The sequence below is a fragment of the Protopterus annectens genome, chromosome 13.part0, assembly GCF_019279795.1.
Source record: "Protopterus annectens isolate FY-2018-M chromosome 13.part0, PAN1.0, whole genome shotgun sequence".
Lineage (NCBI taxonomy): Eukaryota > Metazoa > Chordata > Ceratodontiformes > Protopteridae > Protopterus > Protopterus annectens.
The window spans coordinates 161,470,070-161,487,602 of record NC_056747.1 but is presented as its reverse complement, the minus strand read 5'-3'; the positions used below and the strand labels follow the sequence as shown (position 1 = coordinate 161,487,602).

General features: G+C 41.7%; 1 protein-coding gene across 1 annotated transcript in view; it reads left to right on the top strand.

The window, feature by feature from the left end:
• Positions 1 to 6,901: 6,901 nt before the first annotated feature.
• CPAMD8 (C3 and PZP like alpha-2-macroglobulin domain containing 8) overlaps positions 6,902 to 17,533 on the top strand; it is a 7,231,600-nt gene continuing 7,220,968 nt past the window's right edge. Inside the window, exon 1 of the mRNA XM_044054766.1 lies at positions 6,902 to 6,946. The gene's annotated coding sequence lies outside the window, so the exon portion shown is untranslated. The remainder of the gene's footprint in view (positions 6,947 to 17,533) is intronic.

Genomic DNA, 17,533 nt, shown 5'->3' with positions numbered 1-17,533 from the left:
TGATATCCCAGCTGATACAGAAAGCCATCGCTCAGGAAGCTTCTATGATCCTCATTGCCCCTTACTGGCCTCGACAAATTTGGTTCCCCTTTCTCCACCGTTATCTGTTGGAACAACCTTGGCATCTGGACCCAGTTCCAGACCTCTTGACCCATCAGTCGGGTCAGTTGCACCACTCCCTTCCCTCTCTGAACCTCACAGCGTGGTTCCTCCAATTCCGACCTTAGCCAGGCTTCTTTTGATATCTCACTCAGAGATATCTTGATTGCCTCTCATAAATCTTCCACTCGGAAGATTTATCGTAGCAAGTGGAAACGTTTCTCCTATTGGGCGCAGTCAAAGAATATAGATCCTTTCACTGCTTCTATTCAAACAGTTCTGGACTTTTTAGCCGAACTTTTCCATGCAGGTTCGTCCCCATCTACCATTAGAGTTCAATTGGCTGCAATTTCGAACTTTCATGTTGGAGTCTCAGAGTCCTCCATTATGTCTCACAAACTCTGCAAGGCATTTTTAAAAGGAGTCTTTTTACTCAAACCACCCATCAGAGATCCTCCTCCTCAATGGGATCTCAACTTGGTTCTGGCATCCTTAATTCTTCCCCCATTTGAACCTGCGGCTTCGTGTTCTATGAAATTACTTTCGTGGAAGTCACTCTTTTTAGTAGCTATCACCTCAGCTAGAAGAGTCTCTGAACTCCATGCTCTGTGTAGTCGACCCCCTTATCTGGTGTTTCATAAGGATAAGGTGTCTTTACGTACTAACCCGTCCTTTTTGCCCAAGGTAGCTTCACTGGCAAATTTGAATCAAACCATTGAGCTTCCTGTTTCTTCCCTAACTATTCTAATAGGTCAGAACAAAAGTTACACTGTTTAGATGTTCATCGCCAACTTGGGTACTATTTAGACAGGACCAAACAATTCAGAAAATCTGACCAACTGTTTGTTTCTTATGCAGAAGGTAGAATGGGCCTTCCAGTCTCTAAAGTTTCTCTCTCCAGATGGCTTACTTCATTGATTACCCTAGTGTATGAGACAAGACATCAGTGATTGCCATCCAAACCCAGGGCTCATTCAACTAGAACTTTAGCCACTTCTGTAGCTTTCCAAGACAGGCTGCCTATTGATTCAATTTGTTCGGCAACTACTTGGGCTTCTCCCCATACCTTCATTTCTCATTATAAGTTGGACTTGGCCTCTAGAGACCGAGCCAACTTTGGTTCCACTGTACTCAAGAGTCTGTTCCAATAGGCCACCCGGGACAAGGTGCTAGGGACGCGGTCCCATCCAGCAAGAATGAAGGCGAGATTGACAACTTAACATTTAGAAGTTATGTACCTACCATAACATTCCATGTTAGTTGTCTTCTTCTCGCCTTCTTTCTTGCGTCCCACCCTCCTTCCCCCTAGCCAGGACAGACCTAGAAGAGTTTTCTTCTTTGTTCCTTATGGAATTTTATTGCTGGCCTTAGCTTTCAAACGAGATCTGAGGAGTTGCCGCCTAGCATTGTGGGATATAGGGGAGCCTCGAGACGGTGAAACTAGCTCTCGAGCTTTGAGTGGCCGAGTTGGAGCCGAGGATAGGCTCCGAACCCATCCAGCAAGAAAGAAGGCGAGAAGAAGACAACTAACATGGAACGTTATGGTAGGTACATAACTTCTAATTTTTTCTGATTGTCAGGGTGCCAACTAGAATAACTAAGATACGAGAGAGTTTGTTCAACCAATCGTGAACTGGATGGAGAAGAGGAAGTGACGACAATGGATGGTGGTATAAATACACGTATGGTGGATGAGGGTTTTCCTTTAGAAGGAGGTCCGAGGCGTTCGGAGAGGATCAAGGGGTGGAGTCAAGGAAATCAGCGCGTAGGAGGTGGCAAAGTAAGCGATTTTCAGAAGCAGGGTGCAAGGCCAAAAGGAAGGTTTTATGCCCAGCAGCAGCACAATGGCAATCGTCCAGAGTGGAGGAGGCAAACATTAACAGTCCGGTTTCGAATGAAGGTGAGGTTTCTGAGTTTTTAAAGCACTTTGAGAATTACGTTGGTACCACTGGTTTTCGGTTTGGAGAGGATTTAATTCATGTAGATGGGTGGAATGGTGGTAATTCAAACCTTTTGACTGAGACTGGTCTTCGTACCACTAATGGTAACATCAGTACAAATGGGGTAGGCGTCTCCAATGGGGCTTTTCGTAAGGAAGGTATTGACATTGACTTTCGCATCTGAGCCTTGTGATGAACTGGTGTACAACAAAATCAGCGATGCGCATATGGAGGACTTTACTGACTATTTGTCAGACAATTTTGATGTCTGTACTGTAACTGAGCACCTTAATGATTCAAATGAAGGGTTTGGGGTTATTTTATCTACTGGGAGTGATGTATGTGTAGATGTGCATGATGAAAATGTGTTCAAGATGTTGCCATCTAGTGGCGCAACTGTAAAATTTAATGAGGTATCTTGCAGGAGTGAAACGTTGGATTGTCAACTTGGTTCATCGGTTTCCCTGATTGATGGTGAGTTGATTGAGCCTAATATTGATTTAAACATTGGTTCAAGCACTGTTGGTTCCAACGCAAATATTGTAAAATATATTACTACTGGTTGCGAACGCCTTTATGTTCCCACAGTTGTTACTGAAGTGAATACGGGTAAAATGAATGCTCTTTCAAGTGAAGGGCCTCAGTCAATAGTTCATCCTGATGTTGCTGGTAACACTGTAACATTTTGTGAGAAACATGTTGATCCTGATATTAGTGTTGAATGCACATATTCACATAGTATGAAAGTTGAGCCTAAAGTGAGTTTTAACACTGGGAAAAAGACTAATTTGAATAACCTTAGTGAAAAAGACGCTGTGGCATTAATTTTAAGTGGTAGTGATTTAGAATCTGATATAATTTCTAGTACAGGTCAGGCACCTGTTGGCAGTTTTGGCTCATTGGTATTCTCTGGCTACAGTGAGGAGTATGACTTTAATGCTGATTTAAGTATCTATCCGACTCCCTTATCTTTAAGTGCAAATAATGATGTAATTATTGATAATGCTTGCAAATGTATAGGACCATCTATGGGTCCGGTGGATTCAAGCAGTGATGAGGGGATTGAATGCTTGATTCAAATAGCAGAGGAACAAGTGAAAATGGTCAACGGAGGGTGTATTAGTAACCCTTTTGTAGTAAGTAATAACTATGGTGACTACAAAGTTTATAACTACTCAAATAAGGTCATCGATTCACGACATGTTGAGTTGCTTTCAAAGGGATCTACCTTTGTTCCACTAGTGAGAGGTAACTTAAGTGACATTTTGATTGATTTGAAGTTATTAACAAGAAAAATGAATTTGAAATTGATGTTTCATGACACTCCTGGCGGGCAAACAGTCGTTTTAAGAAAGCCTAGTAAATTCATGCCTCCTTCTAACAATACTGTAGGCTTGTTTGAAAAGGTTTGTGAACTTGATATAAGAGAATACATTAATAGGAATAAGTCAGGAAGTGGATTTAGAGGCATTTAGTAAGGCAAATAATTTAACTAGGGAAGAAGATGTCCTATTAAATGAACTGGTTAAAGATCAGTCTATTAGGTTCATGAAGCCAGACAAGGGTAGTGGTCTAGTGATTATGGATAGGAATGATTACATCAATCACATGTTGATTATGTTAAATAGTGACACGTATGAGGAAAGTAGTTTAAATCAAGTTAATATTGCTTATGCTAAAGTGAATTTGTTAGTGGAAGACTTACTAATGCAAGGGCAAATTGATGAGTTGGAGTATTCTTATATCAACAATGAATATCCTGTGGTGAGTAGCATCTTTGGAATCCCTAAGATACATAAAGGGTTGGATAACCTTAAGTTTAGACCCATAGTTGATGGGAAACGCAGTAAGACCTGTTTCATAAGTAAATTTCTGGATTATCAGCTACAAAGAGGGATTAAGTTATTTGATTACATCACCAAGGATTCTTGGCAGTTTTTGGAAAAGCTAAGGACTGTAGAAGTTAGTGATAATACGATTTTGGTTACGATCGATGTTGTCAATCTTTTTTCTGTTATACCTAATGGCATTGGTTTAGAATGGTTGGAGCGGCAGCTTTTCAAAATTGGCTTATATGATCAGGATCGTATTAATTTACTCATAACATTAATGGAGATAGTATTAAATAACTTCATTTTCTTTGAAGGTTTATATTTCAAGCAAGTCACAGGTGTGGCTATGGGGGTGGCTTGTGCCCCCATTTATGCCAACTACATCATGTCATTTTGGGAGCAGGAATATGTTTTTGCAAGCAGGTTTAAGTCTAAAATCCAGCATTATACTCGTTTTTTGGATGATTTGTTTATAGTGTGGGATGGTAATGTTGAAGTTAATTGTTTTATGGAGTACATCAACAATACAGTATATTTTTTAAAGTTCACCCATGCCTTTAGTAAAGAGGAAATCGTATACCTAGATGTCAATTTAAAAATTGATCCTATTGAGCATACCTTTATCTCTGCTATTCATAGAAAAGCTACCTTTTCAAACTCGTATCTTAGTTATTCTAGTTGGCACCCTGACCATCAGAAAAAAGCTATTGTTAAAGGTCAGATGGTCAGGGCTGCCAGAATAACTAGTGGTGAGTTGGATTTTTTGAGGGAGGTTGAATTCATTATGGGCATGTTTATAAGGAGAGGATATCCTGAGATGATGTGTAAGGTTATAGCTGATGAAGTTAAGCGAAAGAGAGCAAATGGTATGTACTGGACTTTATTAAAGGGGAGATTCAACAATGAGCCCCCAATAATAGGTACGGATGGCACCGTCCTTATGGACATCAACGAACTTGCAATTAGTGAAGCAGCTGTGGACATTGCGGATAAGGTGAGGCAGGAATGTGTGGTATTTATTTCATTACCACTTATTCATTTGATGCACCTTATTATTAGGGACATAGTGCTTACTAATTGGAAATTACTTGGACTTGACAGGTTAGTATGTGAAAAGTTAGGTGGTCCCCCTAAATGTGTATTTAGAAAGGCACAATCATTCAAGCAATTGTTAGAGAAGGGAGCTAATGCTAGTACATCCACTGCGAAGAACATAGGTAATTTTAAATGTGGTAGATGTAGTGTGTGTTCCTTGATATGTCCTACAGATTCTAAGTTTAGTGTAGCTGGTGTTTCCATTAGGCTCAGTGGACATTTTGACTGTTACACCAAGAATGTGGTGTATGTAGCACTATGTGGTCAATATCCAGCATACTGTACTGGTAAAACCAGTAGAGCCCTTAGAGACCGTATAATGGAGCATCAGTCAGATATAAGATTAAAGAAAAAAAACTAATGCATTGTATAGGCATATTGAATCAAACAGTGGGCATACATTTAAATTTTGTGTCATTCAACAAGTGGTTATGGATGTACAGGGGAAGGTCCTTGATCTTCACATTGACATCAGTGAAATGAGGTGGCAATTGAAATTGAATGCCATGGTATTTCCTGGCATTAATGATTACTTCACCATTGCCCCTATTTTAAAATTAAAGCACATTCTTGGATAGATGCATATATGTTATATGTTGTTGTTTTTAAATTTAGTACTGCACGATTCACTATACAGTACTTTTTCATTGTATTAGTGTGTTTAGTTCGCTTTAAGTCAATGAGATGTTTATTAACTTATTAATCAATTGATGATGTAATGTCCTGTTTCTATTTAAGTGTGTAAGGTTGTACTTGTTTTTTTTAGTCATTTGTATTCTGAAGAAGTCTGATTAAAGGCGAATCCTAGGTAAATTCGTTTGTGGCTGGTTGTGTTCCACGGAGTCAAGTGCTGGTCCCTGTTTTATAATTTAAAATAGTGTCAGTATTATATCCTAGTAACTTGTAAATGAAAGTACATAGGTATTTTAGAAAAAAAAAAAAAAGCAACCAAATGTTTCATTTAACTTGAATGAATCTAAGTTAGGTGCATTGGGGGGGGGATAGTAAGTAAATGTGTTAAGTGGTTTCAGTAAATGTATTTTTTTAGAACTGCTTTATTTTGTTAGACGTGTGAGTGTGTTTGGGTATATATATTTCATATATATATATATATATATGTGTGTGTGTGTATATATATATATATATATATATATATATATATATGTGTGTGTATATACTTGTGTATATATATATATATATATATGTGTATATACATATATATATATATATGTGTGTGTGTGTATATGTATATATATATGTGTGTGTATATATATATAATATATATATATATATATATATATATATATATATATATATATATATATATATATATATATATATATATATATATTTTTTTTTTTTTTTTTTTTTTTCAGTAGCCCAATTCGTTGAGCATCATAGTTAGGACTAGTTTTTACCTTCACTTTTTCTTATAGCTGAATGCTCTCTTGTTATGAAAAGTGAATACAGTGCATACCTTGGAGAGCTTAGTAAATGCTTTGTCTGCACTTAATTTAGTTGACAGGATTGTTTACTGTGCCTCATCATTCATTTTATTGATTTACTTTGTTGTAGCTTAATAGGTGTTAATTTGGGAAGGGGTGTTTTGATGACTTAAAAATAACAGAGACTTTTGAAAATAAGTTGGTCTTTGTTCAAAGGAGCATATCATCATTCTGATGCAAAGTTACGTCTGCATGAATGCTTACTTATTTTCCAAAGGTATGTAGAAGATGAAATATCCAGACTCCTGTTGTTTTTTAATTTGCTATTGTTATGTATATATACAATGTTTTCATTTTAATTTTTTTGTTATTTTAACTGACTGGGATGTTGCTGGAACTTCTGCCCATGTAGAAATAGAGTATGTGGCATAATTGTAAAATTATATATATTAATTTGTTTTATTTTCGTTTTTTTCCCCTAGTGCTTATAAATGTATTTACTGTTAGTGCTGATCTTCAGCCTATCAATGCGAAGGTAAGTAATGCTACAAATATTAGTGTTTTAAACTGACTTTGTGCCCATTTACCTTTAATTAAAAATAGTATGAACAAGAGATACAAACTTGGGCAATGTCCTTTGTGATGAATATTTAATATATTGTACCAGATTATTCTGCTCTTTATTACCCTGCTTAATTTTAAAGTAACTGTAAATTTCATTTATTCTGTCAGATTTTCATGACTTCTCAATCTCATGTTTTCTTTAACCTCCCTGACACAGATTTGATACTTTTTTATTCATGTATGTCTGTATTGATCTTTATCTTCATTAGGGAGGAGTACTAAATATTGAAGTAAATCATAGCATTTGTGTTTGCCCACATTGTTTCCTATGTCCCAGTGAAATTTATTCAGCTGTACCCATTTTCTGTGCAGGACCATCAGTGGTCTTTAACCTTTGTAAGCACAAGTTGAAAGCCCTCAGTGCTGTAGCAGATAAGATTGGGGTCCACACCGTAAAATGTGTGTACATGATGCAGTTGAATGTCTGATCTGCATTGGCTTGGCCCAGTTAGGGCTAGTACCAAAGGGACAGACTTGACGTAGGAGTAAAACTTATCCTGACAATGCCAAATGTCAGCTGTTAGATGTCCCATTCACTAAGTGGATATTTGGTGAGATAGCAAATAAGATGACTGAAAATAATGGGCAAGCAAACTTGTTTTTTAAACAAACATCTACTTGATGACAGACTAGAGACAAGATAGTGTAGTCTATCCTTTAAGTGCATTCAGCATTCAAGCTGCTTACATTGTTTTCTTTCCCTTTAACCTTTCTCTACCTGTCCCATGCCCCTTGATTGTCTCTGGATTCCTTCCCCACCACCCATTCCAATAGGCGGGTCCATGGATCTGTTTGTGAAGAACATTGCCAAGGAATAGTTAGTCCCTTCTGTCTACTGCCTTTTCCTCCTGTGTCCTTCCCTGTTCAGGATGAACCACTCAGATCTTTCTCTGGCATGATGTTTTACACTGTTATTACTTTACCTTCCTTGTCTCTTCTGCCCTGAAGGTGTAAAAACTTTGTCTTTTGATCTTTGGTGATATCCATCCATCCACTGAATCTTTATGGTTTTCCTCTGAATCCCTTCCAGCACTCTGGCCTCCAGACTGCACACAGCAGTTTAGTGCGTGTGTGAGTAGGGCTGTTTTAGAGTGGAAGCATTATCTCTCTGCTGTTGGAGACGGGTACCCCTGATGATAAACTCCATTGTTCTCTTTGCTGAGGCTGCCACTGCTTCTCTGTCTTATAGGTGGTCCAGTCCAGATCGGATCCTTCTGCAAACATTATTTCTGTGCCCAACTGATACTTCACAACCAAGGAAGTTGTATCCTAGGTGCAGTACCCTGCATTTATATGCACTGAATCAGAACTGCTGCCTTTCTAACGACTTGGTCATACTTCCCAAATCTTCCCACTGGTTAATTTCCGCCATCCTTCCCTGTTGCACCTTTCTTTGTGTCATCAATAAAGAGGATGATTTTGTTCTCTTTGTTCTCAGATGTGTCTGACCTGGGACAGACCACATTGTTACTGCACTAGTTACCTTCCTAATAGCTGACATAGTCCTCTTTCTACAGTCTTCTGTGTACTACATTTTCTGACTGTGGATCAGCTAATGACACAGTCTTGGCGCTACTCCCAGCCACAACAGTTTCCCTGTTGGCATCCTGTGGGATGTAGTCATTGATCTTTCTTGAAGTCCAGGTAAACATGATGTACTGGTAGTACCTTGTCAGATTCACCTCAAACTGAGGTGTAAAACTGGATCAGGTTTGACTTTCATCTCCTCCTGGCTATGAAACTTTTCATTGCTTGCTGTCTTGGAAGCTGTTCTCTTTAAAAAAAATGGTACCATTTTTTTTTCCTGAAGCTTCTTAAAGTTTTCCTGCCACTGCTCTTAAGCTGTCAGACTTTTAGATGCAACAGGCAGTAGCCTTTTGGCTGTATGGGTTGTCTTCCCTAAGACACAACAGAAGGCCAATTTCCAAAACCTCTGGCTCTGATTGCTAATTGGTCAGCCCTGTAGAAGGTGAACTCAGCAGTCTGGATGGAAAATCTTCAGTATTTTCTTGCTACCACTGTAAGAAGCAACCTGTAGCCTTCATGAGAGCAGCAGACTGCCTTCATGTTCTTTTTGGCAGAGGAGTCCCCATTGGGGAACCCTTTCACACACTATTTGTTTGTTTGCATTTAAAAAGTGCTCTTTACTTTTATTTAATTTTAGGCGTTCTGGCCCTTTAAGAAACCCAGTATTTTTCTAATATCAAGTTTCCTGTCGGGGACTACGATTTTTAGCTTCTGCTTATTTGGTGACAAAATGTACTGCTTGTATAAACTTTTTATTGTTTAAAGGAAGGTTTAGTGTTTTAGCTGGGCAGGGATGATGCTGGTGTGTAGTGTCTTTGGTGTATGCTGTTACAACTTATTTGCCATTTTTTTCTGGATTTCTGACAGGAGTTTAGTATGCTGCTTATGCATTCCAGTATTGTTGGGGAGTCTATGTATATGACAGTGTAAATGTGCTACTTGTACAAAACTGATAAATTAACTTCCCACTGACTTGTTATGGTGATACTTAACGCATACAAAACATCCTCATCAGTCACAGCTTGAATACTTGCCCTGCTTTGGCTGGTCTGACTTCCACAGTTCCTAGAAAGAACAAACTTGCCAAAGAGTCCTTTCCAGCTTCCTTTGGTGTACTCCTTTCAGCCACCATCCTCTTTGGCAGTTCCAGTTGTTTGGGGAGGGGGAGACCTCTCGATGGGGCAGAAGTACCTTCTTATAGTCTGTCATCAGGGATACTTGTAAAGAATAAACAAGAAGCTACCATTGTTAATCAGAAGACAGTCCTGGTATTCAGAATGAAGTACCTGTAAATCATGTCAGTAGAAACATTCCTGAGGAAGACATATCAGATGATTCTGACTTAAACAGGGGCAGGGTCTCTTCTCCTGCAGACTCTCAAACCTAAATCTAAGATTCAGAGGAATTTTGGTCCTTACAACCTCCTCTTGAAGAATTTTCTTTTTCTTGTACTATAGCCAGAATGAAGTAGGTGTTTTTTGTGGGATTAAATGGATTATTCCCACTGCTGCAGTAACCCTTAAATTATATGGGTTGTTTTCTACCTAGAAAACCGGGCAGCTTAAAAAAATTGTCTGTTCCGACTTCATTCTGACTGCTGATTGGGTAATCCCAAGAAGGGAACTCAGCAGGTAGAGTGAAGCTTTCTGCAGTACTTTATTGCTGTTTCAAGACAAAGCATTTCTGACTCCCTGGCGCAGCAGTTGGCTAAGAGCTTCATTTCTGGCAGGAAGGTTCCTGTTTGGGAACCCTTCTACTTGGAAATTATTGCCCATGTAGGAAAAATAACATTTTACCTATTTATTGTTCCCCTGTAACAAACCTGGAATTTTTTTATAGTTTAGGAAGTTTCATGTTTATCATAAGAGTATTTATTGAAGTATTTGGGGCTAATTTTGTGAAAAACTGTGTACTGCTCATAAAAGTTTACAGAGGAACAGACTGGGACTTGTCAGTGTAATGCTTATGCCAACATAACCTACCTGCTAATTTGATTTTGTGTGTGTGTTGAGTGAGTGAGCAATACTAACAGAAGAATTATTTTCTCTTACCTATTATAAGTGAAGGGACTGGGATACATTTTACTAGTGTAAGTGTGCTGTTTGTGGAATTCAGTGACAACCTATCTTCTGACCAGCTTGTTCCAAGTACACTTACACTTTTAATGCTTCTTCCATGTTTACAACACAGATACTCTGGTCCATCTGGCTCTTCTCTCTCATTACATAGAAAAAAAAAATCACTTGGCAAGGAGGTCCTTACTATTATCATGGACTTGATCTTCATCTCAGCCAATAGCGGGTGAACCTACAGTGGCCATTGTTTCTCAGAGTACTCTCTCACCTGTCAGGCTTCCTCTGTTGTAGTCCTTTCAGCCAACATGAACTTTTGGCTGCCACATCCTCCTGACTGTTCCAATGTCTGATAATGGGCATGGGAGAACTATCTTCTCTGGGTGTGGGACACCCTCTGGAAGATTCTTCTTTTGGTAACCAGGGTAAGAGACCATTCATGCTTTCAAGTTGGTGCTCTTCTGCTGGAACTCCTATTATGGAAAAAAAAAAAAAATTAAACATTGTTCTTGTGATGAAGTTAATACTACTAAAAAAAAATCCTTGCCTTGGCTAAAAGGTATGCAGAAGACTTTTTGGATGGGCACTCCCTGTAAAGTTATTTTTGCGGAAATAAGGTCTGATAATTCTGATTTGAAAAGAGGTAGGGCTTGTTCTGTTGTGGATTTCCACGCCCATCTTTCTAATTGTGTGGAAGTATTTTTATGGGAACAAATGTTTCCCCTGAACTGAGGTGATATGTTACAAATAGATGTAGCTCATTTTCTTCCTGTCCCTCCTATATTTGCCAGCCTTGGAGTGTGTGTGCTGAATGCTGCCTGTACTCATGCTAGTACCCAGCCATCATCATCCAGAAAATAGCAGATATGCTCTGTAAGGTACTTCAGGCTAATACATTTCTTTTCTTTCCCCTTAGATCTGGTCCAACTGTTTCATCTATATGTCCTATGCTGGCATCAGGATGGTCCTCAGTACCATCCCTCACCTTGTGATAATTAAAGTAAAATGTTAGCCAGTATTGGCAAGAGTGTTTTCTTCCACTTTAACCTTCAGAATTCTGAATTACAAGGCATACATTTGGGAATTAATACTTTGCCATAAGGACAGTCTGAGGGAAATATTTGCATCTGATATCAGTTTTCATTCTACCCTCAGCTAATGGGTTCATTTCCGATCCCCTGATCTGACTCTGCCATTACTAAAGCTTATGGTAACCAAAAGCTCTCGAGCTTCTCCTTTACACATAATGTACCCACCCCTATGCTACCTCAGATCTTTCTGTAAAAAGACATAGCCTACCTCTCAAGCTTTAACAGATAAGTGATATTTTTTTCAATTGATAATCTTCTAAATCCTTATATTTTCATATATTTCTCATCCCTTACCCTCATACGATATTGTATTTTTTCAATTATATTTTGTAATTTCTTCTTTCTTTTTTTCTCTTTTGTTGATAATTTTTATTCTGCTCTTTTTACCTTTCAACAATTGTGTAGTCCTTTCTTACCATCCATGATATTTTTTCCTGCCCCCTCTCTCTCTAGACAAAAAAAAAAAAAAAAGCTGTCTTAACTTTTCCTTAGTTGTAGTTGCTAGTATAATGGTGGACAAAAGCCCCTCTGGGTTTAAAAAGTGTGTTGTGTGGGCATGAGCTACCATTGTCAGATGCCCACACATTGTGTTTATTGTTTAGTGCCACAACACCTGCAAGAGGATTGTTGGATCTGCCATAATTTCAATCTTAGGCCTTCAATCCTAGGGCTGTAGTAGAAAAAAATAAACATCTTAAAAGGATTACCATCCTCTTTTGGAGAAGCAATGTCTGGGGCTCAGTCCCCCAACAGTAAAACTAAAGCAATAAAGTCTTCATTTCAGAAGCCTTTCACTTTGGCTTCGGAGCCATCTAGAAAAAGGCCCACTTTGGATCCAAAAAGTTCCCAAAGTTCTTGGATCTGATGAGGAAAAGCGTGATGGATCCTGCTGTCTTGAGTATGTCAAAGTCATTGAATCAGACTAACTCGAGTCCTACAGTTCTTCCCAGGACCAGATATTCACCAGCTAATGATCCTGTGCCTTCTAGGGTGTCCTCATCCTTTTTGGACCGACACCATTCCAAATCCCCCTCTTTTGCCTCGACTTGTTCATTTAGAAGTCTGATGGAGGAAGATGTGGAAAGAGTGATGCAGAAGTTTCTCTTGGCGCAGATTCAGATCAGTGTCTTGTCTGCGCCTACCCCTATAGTCAGGAGGAAAATCGATCAACCACATCCCCACTTAAAGCTCCTCCTCTTATCCCTTCTGTGGCTTCAGAGTCCTTTGATCCAAGCCTCCTGGGTCCGTCTGGCTCGGATCCTAAGATAACATTATCTTTGGATCCAAAGCTTACTCTGAGTGCAGCAGTTCATATTTCTTTGGATATGGATGACTCTAGGAGCCAAAGCTTCCCTCTCTGGTCTGAGGCATTGGAGTTGACTCCGAAGTTGTTGAACTCATCTCTGCTCCTTGGAGCTTTGACACTGGATAGCTCAACTCCAACTTCCTCTTCAGAGGGATTGCTTTTGGAGGAGGGGAGGACCAGTGGTCCAGAAGCTTGCCTTCTCAGTACCAGGGTCTTATCTCTCTCAGATATTCGGCCTTCGAGCTTGTGAAGAGGGTGTTATCTACTCCTTTAGGATGGACGGATCTAACCCCCTCAGACCCTCAGCCTTTCTACCCTGATGTCTCTGCGCTTAGAGCCTCATCATTCTGTGCCACAGGGACAGCCAATCCAAAATCTTTGGGCTTCCTAGCAGGGTATCAGTTTCTTCAGATACCTCCCTGGGGCACCACACTGAGGAGGTCCCTAGGAAGAAGTGCAAGAAGACGCACTTGGACTTTCCAAAAGTCAGTCACGGAGGATACAGACTTTGATAAAGGTGAAGGGTCCCCACTATCGCCTCCAGAAGGTGTGTCATTTGGAGACATCCTTGAGATCATAAAATACAGAGGAGGTTGGAACCCGAACAACACTTCATTTGTGTAGTCAGTATTCCTAGAGGCTTTTGGTATTGGCCCATCTACCTCTTGGGTTACAGCACTCACTGGTGACCTCATTGATTTGGTCTCTCAGTAGGGGTGGAAGGAACCTGACACAGCTGGACCCATACCCAGAAGACTGGACAACATTCTGGCACCACCTTTGGGGGAAGGAGGTTTGAGCTAAAGGGGTGCCTGTTGATGCAATGGTCATGGCAGCGGCCACCAAAAAAGAACTTTCTGAACAGAGTTCCACTGTTCATCCCTTTGACAGAAGATGGACAGGTTTGGGAAGCATGTCTATGCTTCAGTGACCTTTGCCTTAAGGTTGTTGAATCATTTAGCACATTTCAGTTGTTTACAGAGGTATTTGATCAAGGAACTTTCAATTTACCTCTCAGGATCCATTTCTGTAGAGGACCAGTCATCCATGATTTCTCAGTTGGCTGCCATACAATCTATTTTGAATTCATCAGTGACTGATGTTAAGTTGTCATTCTCGCCTTCATTCTTGCTGTTTGGGTTCGGAGCCGATCCTCGGCTCCAACTCTGCCTATACTATAGCTCGAGAGCTATTTGTTACCGGCTCGAGGCAGCCCTATAACCCACAATACCATGCGCTAACTCCCCAGATCTAGTTTGCCGCTTCGCTGCGAGGTTGTCTTTTTTTACCAGCTCGGGTCAGTAAGAGATTTATTCTATTTAACTAAAATTTCAGGTAGTTTCTCCAGTTAGTTACCCTTGTTTAGGTCACTACTAATTGTACAACCCTTTTTGTAGCCCTGTTTCCCTTCTCTAGTTAATTTTTATCTTTGGGCCTACGGGCTTCACCTTAGTTTTTCACACCCCTTATAGTGTCTGTGTGTGTGGGTTTTATTCCCTTAACTTTCCTAATTTTAAGTTGAGTTTGTGTGTGGACTGACTGTGTTTACTGCGGATAGGACTATGTCCAAAGACACTAAGGTCTCGGGATTCAAGAAGTGTGACTCGTGCTGTCAGAAAATGTCTCTGACAGACTGTCACACTTCTTGTGTCTATTGCTTGGGGCCTTTACACCTGCAGGACTCTTGTTCCGTCTGTCACACGTTTAGTTCAAGAGTCCTGCAGGAGAGGCGTAATAAGCTCATCCTAAGGGGCTTGTTAAAGCCTGATGACTCCCCGTCCAAGTCTGGCTCGGGGAAGTCTTCAAAAACCGCCAAACCCTCTGCTTCAGCTTCTGAGTCGAGGGCTGGCTTTATCGAGATGGCTCCGACATAGTTTCCATCCAGATCTGAGGTGGGTAAACTGGTATCCGCTCCGAAACCAGCATCGAAGCCGGCCCCAGCGCGCAAGCGCTCTAGATCCCCCTCGATAGACTCCGTCCGGCTCCGAGATCCCCTCTCCTATCGGAGCGGAGTCATAAGACTCACTCATCTAGGTCATCCAGGCTCTCCGATCACAACATCGAGAGGGTGGTCAGTAGACTCATAAAATCTCAGGCACTAGCCCAAATGCTCCAGAGCCCATCTCACCAGACTGTGGCTCCTTTGGTACCACCATCGATTCCTCCTCAGACTCACCTCTCGAGTTTGGAGCCGGAGTTTGTCATAACTGTAACCTTACCCACGTCGGAGCCGATACTCCCACCTTCGGCTCGGGTGTTGTTGGCTCCGACCTCTTCATTGGTTCCGTCCGTGGAGAGGTCCGGGCGCTGGGACTCCATGGTCGGCTCCGAGGGGGCGAGTGGCATCGGACCCTTGTCTGACCCCGCTCTCCCTCTCGGAGCTTCGGCTCTGGTTAGTTCGGCCCCGACATCATTCTCGGAGCCTTCTCTGTCGGTGCTGGGGACGGTTCCGGTCTCTTCGGAGCCGGGACTAACTTTGGTATCTGATAGGGGAGCCTTCGAGGTGATGAGGAGCATGCTGGACCCAGTGTCCACTCCAAGGTTAAGTTCTGCAGCTCCTCCCTCTACAGTGCCTGTTACAGTCTCCGGTCACCCTCCTATATCTGACAGCAGAGATCCGAAGCGTAGGGTACCCACCTTGGATGTCTCCTCCTCTTCCGAGGGCTCCCCTGAAGTTTCAGGGGAACCCCCTAGGAAAAGAAAGTGCAAGAGGAAGCACATAGACTTCCCCAAATCTGTCACGTCAGACACAGACTTGGATGAGTCGGAGGGTTCCCCCAGATCCCCCTCTGAGGATGTCTCTTTCTCAGACATCCTAGAGATCCTAAAACAGAGGGGAAATTGGTCCACTCTCAAACCTTCCGAGGACGAGTCAGTTTACCTTGACGCTTTTGGATCTCACCCTTCCACCTCCTGGGTGTCTCCCCCTTTCAACCCACTAATGGAGGTAGTGGCTAGAAAGGCGTGGGCAGCTCCTGACTCAATGGAACCTACCCCTAGGAGGCCTTCTAAATTTATTTCTGCACCAGAGGACAAGTCCTTTCTCACCAAAGGCGTTTCAGTTGATGCTATGGTGGTAGCAGCAGCCACTAAGAAGGAATTGGCTGAGCCTTCTGTACCTGTTCATTCTCCTAACAGAGTCCAGGACCATGGACAGGTACGGCAAGCGGATATTTGCTTCAGCGACCTTTACTATGCGATCGCTGAACTATGTATGTCATTTCACCCGCCTTCAGAGAGACCTGCTCAGAGCTGGGTGAAACGGTACAGGATCCTTCTGCTGCGGGGTATCAGGACAAGATAAACTCCCAGCTGGCCACCCTGAACTCCATTGTTAACTCCTCCATGCGGCTTATCTCTTACGCAGCCGATGGAGCGAGTAGGGCCGCTGGCACAGGTGTTGCGTTGAGACATCACGCTTGGATGCGACTCTAACTTTGCCGATCCCTTCAAGGCGTCCTTCACCAACACCCCCTTTGATGGTTCAGAATTGTTTGGACCTCAGGTAAAGAATACCTTCCCCAGATGCATGCAAGATGGTAAGACTCTCTCTGCCATGGGAGTCAATTTTTCCACACCTTCTAGACCTTATCCTAAGGGACAGAGAGGTGGAAAGATGTGGTTCCGCAAACCACAGGGAGTCACGCCTGCCGCACGTGGTGAATTTCCCCCTAGAGGCAGAGGGGGGAATAATAACAGATGCTGCCGTAGGGGCAGAGGGGGTCCACAGAACCAGGGTTCCAGGGAATCTTTCCCTGACCAGCCCTTTCAGCATCCCTGAGAAGCTGCCCGACTGTCCGCCTTCGGAGGCAGTCTGGGGAAGATTATCTCTGTATCCAGAAGCCTGGCAATCCCTCTCCCAAGACACATGGGTACAGAAGATCATATCCGAGGGTTACAAAATTCCCTTCACTTCCCCTCCGGTACAACCGCCAAGACCCCTACCAGACGTACCACCCGCACAAAGGAGTCAGGCTCAGCTAGAAATAAAAAAGCTGTTAACAAAAAGAGTCATCCAGGCTGTCCCAGCAGATCAGCTAGGATCCGGAATCTACTCCAGATTCTTTTTGGTACCAAAAAAGACTGGAGACCCATTTTGGACTTCAGCAGATTGAACAACTCTGTACAAAAGACAAAATTTCGTATGGTAACACTGCAGTCCATTCTACCCTTTTTGGGCAGAGACAACTGGATGTGCTCCTTAGACCTCCAGGACACGTACTATCATATAAAGATACACAGGCATTCCAGGAGGTTTCTCCGCTTCCGGCTGGGAGACAGTCATTATCAATTCAGAACCCTGCCCTTTGGTCTCACCACAGCCCCCCGGGTGTTCACCAAATGCTTGGCAGTGGTCATGGTTCACCTGAGACAAAAAGGATTCCAGGTGTTTCCATATCTAGATGACTGGCTCATTTCTGCTACCACCAAGCAGCATCATATAATGGCCAGGGATTACACTATTCAACTTTGCAACAGTCTAGGTATTTCTATAAATTTTG